The following is a 10437-nucleotide window of genomic DNA, read 5'->3' as shown; positions in this document are numbered from 1 at the left end:
CGAATTCTTAGCACCTCCTGGAATCAGTCAGCGGTTCAGGATATAGACTCTAATTGAAGTACTTGCTTACAACTTATCAAGCAATTTTAGTTTAGTTAACATATTAATTATCTCAACAACAGAAAGAAAATGTCATGCAATACGATTTTATTTATCAAAAGAGATCCAAAGTAGATAATATTCGGCTATGTTGGTCGATCGATAGCTAGAGGAAACTATTTAGTATTACTTAGAGATTAGATACATTATCAAAAGTAGGAAGTTCGATTTACTAATGCACCTTTCTTTTTTTTGCATCAACAGCTTCTAAAGCTGTTCGCAGCTTTGCCACATGGCTAGAGTCTTCTGCCACTTCAGTTGACAGTGTTTCTGCAATGTCCTGATAAAGAATTGAATTAGAACAACATAAGTAGGAAATAAGACAAAAGAAAGACCCTAATTAGATCCAATCTAACACTACAACAAACTGCAAGAAACTAAGCAAACTAATCCATTAATAAGATTGTGCTTGATAAAAAATGCAAAGTTTCTTATCGAAGATTTAAGATGTGGCTTTATACATGCATGCTCAATTCACTACTTACTAAAATGTTAAAATATAGCTTCGAAAGGAGTTGCCCTGAGTTAAAAGTTTTCATCTACCACGTCAAAGCGATGTTGTAAGTGAGGATAAGCTGACAAGACACCCATGAATGAGCAGACAGTGGGTATATTATTGAATAGTATGTGTGTGGAACTTAGAAGTATCTTTAAGTGCTGGAGTTGAGAATTATCAACTCTCTTTGCATATTTAGATAAGAGCTGACCAAGTACATCAGTGCTAGGGGGCATTGCAGCACCTAGTACATCCATTCATCCATCCATTAGTGAGGTGGACAGAAGCTCGAGCCGACCCGTTGCTCTACCAACTATTTCATTAGTGACAGAAAGAAAGTCGAAGTTCTCGGCAAGCCAATTTCTGATTTGGCATTGAAGCTCGCCAGCTGGAGTATGTACAAAAATCTTAAACCATATACACAAATATCATCTAAACTAAAGTAGGGGTCAAGAATAATACATTGAACTTCTCTTTATTAATTTTCTTATAGATCGAATTTTTACATTGTTTCCTATAGTATATTCAAACTTACATATTATGTAATTGTTTCTTATAGATACTGAATATGAATATTAGGAACTGACAAGGTACAGAGATGTGGAGAAGAATATTAGACTAGCAAAAGAAAATAGATACAGTAAGATTCTCTAGCTAAGCTAACAACATTAGTATATTTTATTTGGAAAACAAGGAACATAGCATTATGGGTATCAAAAATTCCTAAGCCTCAAGTAGTGATTAGATGGGTACATCAGGAGTGTCAATCCAGAACCATAAAAATAAAAGCATGACACACTGGATACCCAAATTTTGGTAGAAATCATATAAGTATACATGCAGTATTAGTTTAAATTAGAATTGATTTATTTTCTCTCTTTGTTTGTCCTCTCCCCTCTTTTCTAAATCACTTTCAACAGAATAGGCACACTTAATTTCTTTTGTTTTTGAACTGTTTTGATAAATCAATAAGGAAAACAAGAAAAACAAGAGTGTGTATAAGAATGTACCCTAAATTCCAACAAAATCTAATTCCTGAGATTGCCTAGCATCTTGTCCCAACTCGTGACAGCACCCTTATAAAGATCTCGGATGTTAATAAAAAACACCACATACAAGAAAAAAATATCAAATCTTAAAATCAAAAATGCAAAAATCACAGAATACATAAGAGGTACAAGACTAAATCTGTAACTCAAATAAAAATGGAAGAAATCAACAAGGAAGTCAAAAAGCATATACAACATAAATGCAGCTCTTAAACAAGGAAAAAAAAACCTAACTATTCATTCATATTTGGGGAAAAATAAAGGAGACACAAGACATCCATAGATTCAAATACCATTCTATACATAAATAAGAAAAAAATCAAAGCAACCTTACTTGGAATGGAGAACTAGCAAATTATTAACGATTTGGAGGAGAGAGTTTTCAGAGCTAGAGAGGATTTTTCAATAGAGGGGCTGATTTGGGAGATAGTGTTTTCATAGAGCCGAATTTGAGAGGGGCAGTTTGAGAATTTTTTTTGGTTAATGGGCAGTTTGAGAATTGAGAGAGTTGACTCTTTCATTCGGATTTATTTTATTATTTTAATAATTATAATAAATATTAAACGAATTAAATAAATACTCACATATTTTGCATTTACACTTTATAAAATAGTGACATAAGATTATTTTTAATAATAAATATTAATTTATTAAAATTTTAGCGACCTCATGAGGTCGCAATGCTTAAAATTTTATTATTATTTTGGTGCTAATTTTTTTGTATTTTATTTTGGACCTCTTAAAGTCCCTAATATTGTATCGTTGAATTTATTTTATTATTTACCCACTTCACGGGTTCTCTTTATTTAAAAATAAATTAAAAAAATAAATTGAGGGGATAAGCGACCTCATGAGGTCTCTAATTTTTGACCTGTTTTTTAGGTTTCTTTTTCTTGATCTCTTTGTACACCTTTTTTAGTAGTGTTTAGTCCTGAGACTTCGACGAATACTTATGTTGGTGTCATGTTTAATATTCAATCACCAATTGTTGTAAGGGTAGCCAACAGACAGAAACCTTTACATAATTCTAGTGGAAGAGTGACATATCAGATGATGGAAATCTTGTAATCTTGAACTCACAAAATATGAGTGTATTCACCAGCTGTGAAAAATTAAACTATCCCTCTTAAATACTGGAAACTTGGCTTTAAGATAGCTCCAATGGGAAAGTTCTCTGGAAAAGTTTTTGGGATCTTTCAGATTCTTTCTTGTAGTCCATGAAAATTGGCATTGAAAAAAATACTTTTACATTTACGTGACAGGTGGCTTTACTCCTTAAGACATGGAACAAATGTTGGCATTGAGAACAAGGGTACACTGTGCATGATCGCACTTTTAGTGATCTTCGCCCAATATTAGTTGATGCTGCAAAGATGATGTTCGAAGGATAAATTCCACGACCTTATAATAGCCTATCAAAAAATGCGAGCCAACTCTGTATATGATCGACAAGAAATGTGCTCAACTAGATACAAACTAATGAATATCTTTCTGAAACTTTTTTAGTTGTATAGGAGAAAATCTCAATGATGTTTTGGCTCAACTAGATACATGTTATGTTTGGTTGCTAGTTAGAAGGCCAGTAGCTCAAGTATAACATTAATGTGGTTGTTTGGTTAGTAATTTAGAAATATTCAGAAATAGCCTCTCTATCTATTTGATTAGATTAATTGTAGGTTAAACCCTGACGAGAATACCATCGTTGCTAATTGTTTGAATTATTAGTTATAAAAACTATTGTCACAATTAAATATAAAATTTTGTTGCTAAAATTTACAATATGATAGATTCAAACTTTATTTAATTAGTTGATCATATATAACTTCGACCTACTTAAAATGTTTCACATGTACAAAATTAACATACTGACTTTACACCTTCCGAAAAATTTATTCAATGAGTTCACTTCAACCTTCACACAATTAGATCGAGTCTTATTTTCTATAGCTATATCAATATACAATGAATTTTCTATAATCATAAATAAAAATAGCAAAAGATTAATTTACACTACAAGAATCTTCACTTTTTGTGGCGACAAATGTCGTTGCTAAAGGATGAAAAATCGCCACAAATAATTTTTAGTGGCGACATAAGGGTCGTAGCAATTACTTCCGTAACTAAAAGTTTTTTGTGACGACATATGTAAGTCGCCACAAAACATACATTCTGTGGTGACAAAACTTGCCACAAAAAAGCAAGCAAATATGCCACAAAACAAAGTTCAAAAAATCGATGTTGGGATAGTCGCCACTATAGATGAGGCTTTACCCACGACCATTGTCGCCACAAATGCTTTAGTGGCGATCTTTTGTCGCCACAGAAGGTTGAATTATATTTTTTTTTTTTAAAAAAATTGACTTTTTGTGGATACTCCCTTTTGGTGGCGACGATGGGTCGTCACTAATACTCACTTTTTGTGGCGGCTATGGGTTGCCACTAATACTCACTTTTTTTCCCCAAAAAAATATAAATTATATATTATTTGCTTCGTTGCCAATAATACAACTATAGTACTTAAAGGTACAAAGACGATATTAAAATATATTTCTCCACAAGAGAATTATATAGTTTTTAATGGGTAATAAATTAGTGTGATATACATATGAGAAAGAAAATCACAAAATATCTTCAAACTTATCATGACTAACAATTCCCATCATGAAATTATCTGTCCCTGAAATAAAAAATAAAGCGAAGTTTCAATTCTAACTTGTTAAAATGCAAGAAATGATTTGAGAAATCTTAATGTTGTTTTGTAAAAGAGATGACAACAATATCTTTGAATTAAAATATTACAGAATACATTAAAGATTTCAAAATGCAAAAACTAGTTAGCCCCCTGTGGTAATCTCCCTCAATACTCATCTTACAAATGGGGATAAAAACATACTTATCAGCCTGGCTCTTTCAAAATGATAGACTTTTAATTCCTCAAATGATGAATTAGATTAAGAAAGCTTAGAAATTTTGACTCAATAAAAATTCTGCCCTTTTCTATGTTCCAGAAAATGAACTTCCTTTTTAGCTACTCTTAGTTAAACCAAAATAGACTAAAAGGACAATGAAACTAACAAAAAAATTTGGCCAGTAAAAAAGAAAGATCTCAATTCAGCTAACACCACCAAGCTTATTCATACTAGGCATATCAATTCCTAACACATTTTTTCTTAAGGATTTACTTAAGAATTATCTAAGACACTCATGAGATCATTTACTTAACTTCCACTTCATTTTATCCATTATGTGGTCCTAAAATTCTGTTAACTCTCAAAATTTTTAAAATTTTTTGCCAAAAATTTCCTTGTAAATAGGCCAATCGAAAACCTGTCAGCTAATCAAAATACATATAAATACACTTCACAGAGCGTTACGATAAATATGTTACTTAACTGATAATACATGAGGCTCCACTTGGACCTATAGTGAAATATTACGTACAATCAACATAAAATGGATCCATAGAGAACTTTATAGCCATTCAAATCAATTTTTTTTTAGTGGAACTAAAAGGATTTTTCCTTTTAGTGGAATTACTGTTGTTCAATTTTTAATTACTGACACAAAAAATAAAGAAACAAAACCAAAAATACCTCAAAGTATCTTAGAAAATTAGTTATCAAGGAAAATCATTCCACGTAACCACTATTGCGTACTTAATAAAAAGACTAAAAGTCTTCCTCTGCATATTAGCCATTCATACACAAAAGATTAAATATTGCAAGCTAATGTTTTAAAGATGTATTCATACATTATACTTTTGGTGTACAAAATATTAATTTATTTCAATTTCAAGAATATCTTAGTATCATTTAAAGGACATTATATTGGATCTATGAAATATGTCAAAGATCGAGTAGAGCATTGAAATAAAACCTTAGAATTACGGTCTTGAACTATACTTTAATTTAAGAAAATGACTCTTATATGACAAATATTCTTTCATTGTGCAAAAGAAACACTTGAGTTTGTTTTATCAAGAAGATAGCCAGCTAAATAAAACATGATTTTAGTTTTTAAAAATAAGTGAATGTATAACAAACAAGTTTTTTTTCTTTTTTCTGTTTAAATCTTTGATCTATTCATTCTGAATATGGCAGGAATGAAAAATCTATGGATAGAGTGAGACATGAATATGTTTAAAATGGGTTATACAAAATCATATAAAATATCATATCCGTCTAATATAAATGCGGAATAAAAAACAAGTTACATTCATGGCTTTAAATTATCCCCAATTTCTAATATGAAATTGAAACTTGAAAGGCACCAATACATAAACTAAACTTGGGTTAGAAATGCAAATCTTAAGGTATATAAGAATTACATGGTATGAGAGAGATAATGATTTAATTTTTTAAAATAAATGAATTTAGAAGTCACAAACTACTTTCATAAATTTGATAACTTAAGCTTGACAATGTAAAATATTTATAAGAGAAAATAAACTATGTGAATCTGAAATATACTAGGATTTGAAGAGGATAAATTTTTTAAAATGTGAAGACTTTAGATAATGCTCCTTACATAACGAGAAGAAGATAATACTAATTCATATACAAAATAGCGGTAGAATCATCAAGAAATTTATTGGAGAAGGCAGTCCTGACATGTTTTTCACTGCCAAAGATGGAACGGCAGCTGAAAAGGGAGATCATCGGCTTGGCGGGACGGGGACCCTTGGCTCACTGGTTTAGCTATTTCACCGGCTGGCATAGCGTTTGGTGGCAGCTGGGCTGGTCGAAAACCGGTGGCTGAAGCAGGTCGAAGTTTGGATGTCGGAGAATGGAGGAAGGCGCTGGGGTGCTTAGGTTAGTGGTTTGCAGCTGGGAGAGAGCGGCGGATGGAATGACGGTGGTTTTGGGTGAAGATGATCGACGGTGGTGGTTTTGTTGGCTGTTCCAGTGGGTTCACCGGTTAAGGAGAGAAAGACAGTGGCAGGAGAGAGGAGAGGGTGTAGGTTTGTAGCTGATGTGCGACTGTTGTTGTTAGAGTCAATTAGGATTTAGGTGTATGTGGAGGTTAAATGGAAAGAGAGGCTAATCTGATCTCAGCCATTGGATCAATTTTGATTGACGACTGAGATTAGGATAATTTAAAAAATGGGTTAAAAATTAAAATTAATATCAAATTGGCTAAAATTGATTTAATGTTACGTAAAATATTACATAAAATTATCGATAATAAAAGATAAATGTATTTGTAAATTATGAGCATGTATATGTCTGAAAAAATAATTTAATAAATATTAAAAAATATATAAAATGTTATATTTGAATTAATAAATTGTAAGTAATAACAATAATTTGTATATTTTAAAAACAATGAATGTGACACGTCGTTATTTATTTGATATCAAAATAATACGTAAAATATATCAATATCCAAAATTAATAATTTTGATAAAATAGTAGCCTAAGAGGAGCATCGAGAGGTCAAAATTGAGTGTTAACATATCTTACACTCCCACACACAAATTTTTGGAACTACATATATATCCAGTTAGATCCCTCTATAATATCACCTCATTATAACCACTAAAAAGATTTTAATTTATCTATAAAAGTGGACAGAATAATAAAGTAGAAGTATTAGTGGTGACAAAAAAGATGGCCACAATAAATCTAACTTTAGCAGCGATTAAGTCGCCACAAAAGATTTTAGGTCGCCACTAACCCAAATTTTATTGGAAAAATTACTACATATTTGTGACGACCTACACAGTCGCCACTAAATATGTCATTATTAGTGGCGATTAAGTCACCACAAAAGACTTTTAGTAGCGACAATTCGTAGGTCGCCACTAACCCAAATTTTGTTGGAAAAATTACTACATATTTGTGGCGACCTACACATAGTCGCCACTAAATATGTCATTATTAGTGACGACTTTAACGTTCGCCCCTAAATCTTCTACCTTTTGTGGCAGCCTTTGTATGTCGCCACAAAAATCCTAACTTTTGTGGCAACTATTTGTGTCGCCACTGAAAGTCGTCACAAAAAACTGTATTTCTTGTAGTGTTATATTTAGCTATGAAATTTTTTTCGTAAAAAAAAATAGTTAAATTATTCAGCTACAAATTTTAAATTGTTACTACTTAAGGATGACATATCTTGTGACAATTATGTTGTCACTGAATCACAGATTGATTAGAGACAATAAAATGAACGTCACTAATTATTTTTTGTATTAGTGACAAAAATTGAGGTCACAAATTAATATCAAATTTGTAGCTAAAACTTACAATATTTAACTACGAACGTTAATTTCTCGCTATTGAAACAGCTTATTTATCATGACGATTTTTTTTTGTGTCTAAAATTGTAACTAATTTGTGACAAATAATAGTTTGTCACGAATTGAATACATTATTAGCGACAAAAAAGAGTTTCACTGAAAACATAAAATTCGTTACTAATGGTACTTAATAAATAGCGCCAAAATAATTTTTGGTGGCAAATTTTTGAGGACAAAACTTTGCTACGAAATTTTATAGATCGTCACTAAAAGTATGTGCTTCATGTATTTAGGTACGAAATATAATTTTCATCATAAAAAGTCAATAATTAGTGACGAATTTTATTTCGTAGCTAATAAATTCATAGCTATATATCAATTTTGTTGTAGTGAACCCATACAACCTCTCAAATTCAACACAAACATGCACACACATGCTAAGAGACTTATTTTTGCCTAACTAGTCATTACCTACAGGAAACAATCTATGTTCATGTACCGTACCAACATAGTACCCGATCCTCCATAAACAAGTAATATCAATATCATATTCGTACCGGAGTGGTATCTGATCCTCCATAAAAAAGTAACATCAATATCATATTCGTACCGGGGTGGTACCCGATCCTCCATAAACAAGTAACATCAATATCACATTCGTATCGACATGATACCCGATCCTTCATAAACAAGTAACTCAATATCATATTTATACCAGCGTGGTACCCGATCCTCCATAAACAAGTAACATCAATATCATATTCGTACCCTCGTGGTACTTGATCCTCCATGAATAAGTAGCATCAATATCACATTCATACCGACGTGATACCCGGTCCTCCATAAACAAGTAATATCAATATCATATTCCTACCGGCGTGGTACCCAATCCTCCATAACCATATTAGGTATGTTTTATCAAATTCACACTATATCTCAGGATACAATACAATGTACTAAGTTTACAAGCACACTTAAAGTCATAAGATAATTCCATCAAGTAAATTTTCAATAATTATTTATACATGTCTCAACAAGCTAAATATCATCAAATTCAAGTATGTCCGAATACCAATCACCAAGCATTCAAATTAGGAGCATGCACACAATTAAATTGAGTCTAAACTCCATTCATGTTGTAACCTACCCCAACCAAAGAATCCCAATACAAGCTAATTTGCAAGGGCCTTGCCCTTCCGTAAAGATTCTGAATGGTTCAAATCTGTAACATATAGAATTCCCATAAGAGTACAAATCTAATGACACTCAGTTTACAAATTACCCATTAGCCCACTAATTAAACTAGTTATCTAAATTATCCAAATTTTTTAATAAATCTTTGAATTATCGAAAATCCTATAAAACAAATCAAATATATAATTTGACCAAGAAGTATATGCCAAACCTATTGAAAAATATTTAAATACTATATTTAGATCTTCTTGACCCAAAGTTGACCGTGATCGAACTTAACTTCCTTAACACAATAACCCAACTAATGACTTAAGTCACTTCTGAACAACTCAAGAATCGGTACTACTCATCACCGTAAGTCATAAATCATGTATAAAAATTATAGGAGAGCTAAAAATGGAAAAAGATAAGTAAAATTTCACAAACGACTGGGAGAGTCGTTACATCAGGTACCAATTAAACAACAGTTCGTCCCTGAATGGGTAAACAAGAGACAAGAAGGGAAAATAAGGAATTACCTGAATCAACAAAAAGATGTGGATATTTGCTATGAATGTCTACTTCGATCTCCCAATCACTATCAAGGATAACAATAGGTTTTTCATAAGAGAGGTTTCCATTAAACAAGACCGAATCCCAATGAATTATGTAGTTACCATCTCCATGAAACTTCTTTAGCATAGATACATGAAATACAAGTTGAACTCCGCACAAACTCGGAGGCAATGCCAACCTATAAGCCATCGTTCCCACACACCAAAGAATCTCAAATGACCCAATATATATAGGGCTAAACTTACCTTGTTTTCCAAAAGCATGACACCTTTCATGGGTGAAACCTTGAGCAATACTTGCTCACCCTTCATAAAGTGCATATCTCTCACTTTTCGATCTGCATGCTCCTTCTGCCTGCTTCGAGCCGCTATAAGTTTCTCCTGGATGAACTTAACCTTTTACAATAAGTCTCTCAACAGATCAGTACTCCATGCTCTCACCTCAAAGAAATCAAACCACCCAATGAGGGATCTACACCTCCTCCCATACAAAGCCTCAAATGGCGCTGTATCAATACTTGAATGATAACTGTTATTATATGAAAATTTGGCCAAACCTAGGAACTAATCGCAATGACCTCCAAAGTCCATCACACACGCACGCAACATATCCCCCAAAACCTAAATCATTCGCTCGGACTATCCATCGATCTGAGGGTGAAAAACTGTACTAAGGTCCAACCTTGTACCCAACTCCTCATGAAACTTTCTCCGAAAGATAGAGGTAAATTGAGTACCCCTATTCGAGATAATAGAAATCGAAACCCCATGCAATTGAACAATATTCTTAAGATAAATCTTGGCCAA

The 10437-nt window shown here is 32.4% G+C and overlaps 1 long non-coding RNA gene across 1 annotated transcript; it reads right to left on the bottom strand.

Moving 5' to 3' along the window:
• Positions 1-279: 279 nt before the first annotated feature.
• LOC107861033 lies at positions 280-1674 on the bottom strand. The gene is made up of 2 exons (XR_001671709.2): positions 1606-1674; positions 280-379 (listed from the first exon to the last, which is right to left on the bottom strand). It is a non-coding gene; the product is annotated as an uncharacterized LOC107861033 (long non-coding RNA).
• Positions 1675-10437: the final 8763 nt, after the last annotated feature.

This window comes from Capsicum annuum, chromosome 2 (genome assembly GCF_002878395.1).
Source record: "Capsicum annuum cultivar UCD-10X-F1 chromosome 2, UCD10Xv1.1, whole genome shotgun sequence".
Classification (NCBI taxonomy): domain Eukaryota; kingdom Viridiplantae; phylum Streptophyta; class Magnoliopsida; order Solanales; family Solanaceae; genus Capsicum; species Capsicum annuum.
Note: the sequence above shows the minus strand (reverse complement) of the source record. Positions and strands in the feature narration are given on the sequence as shown.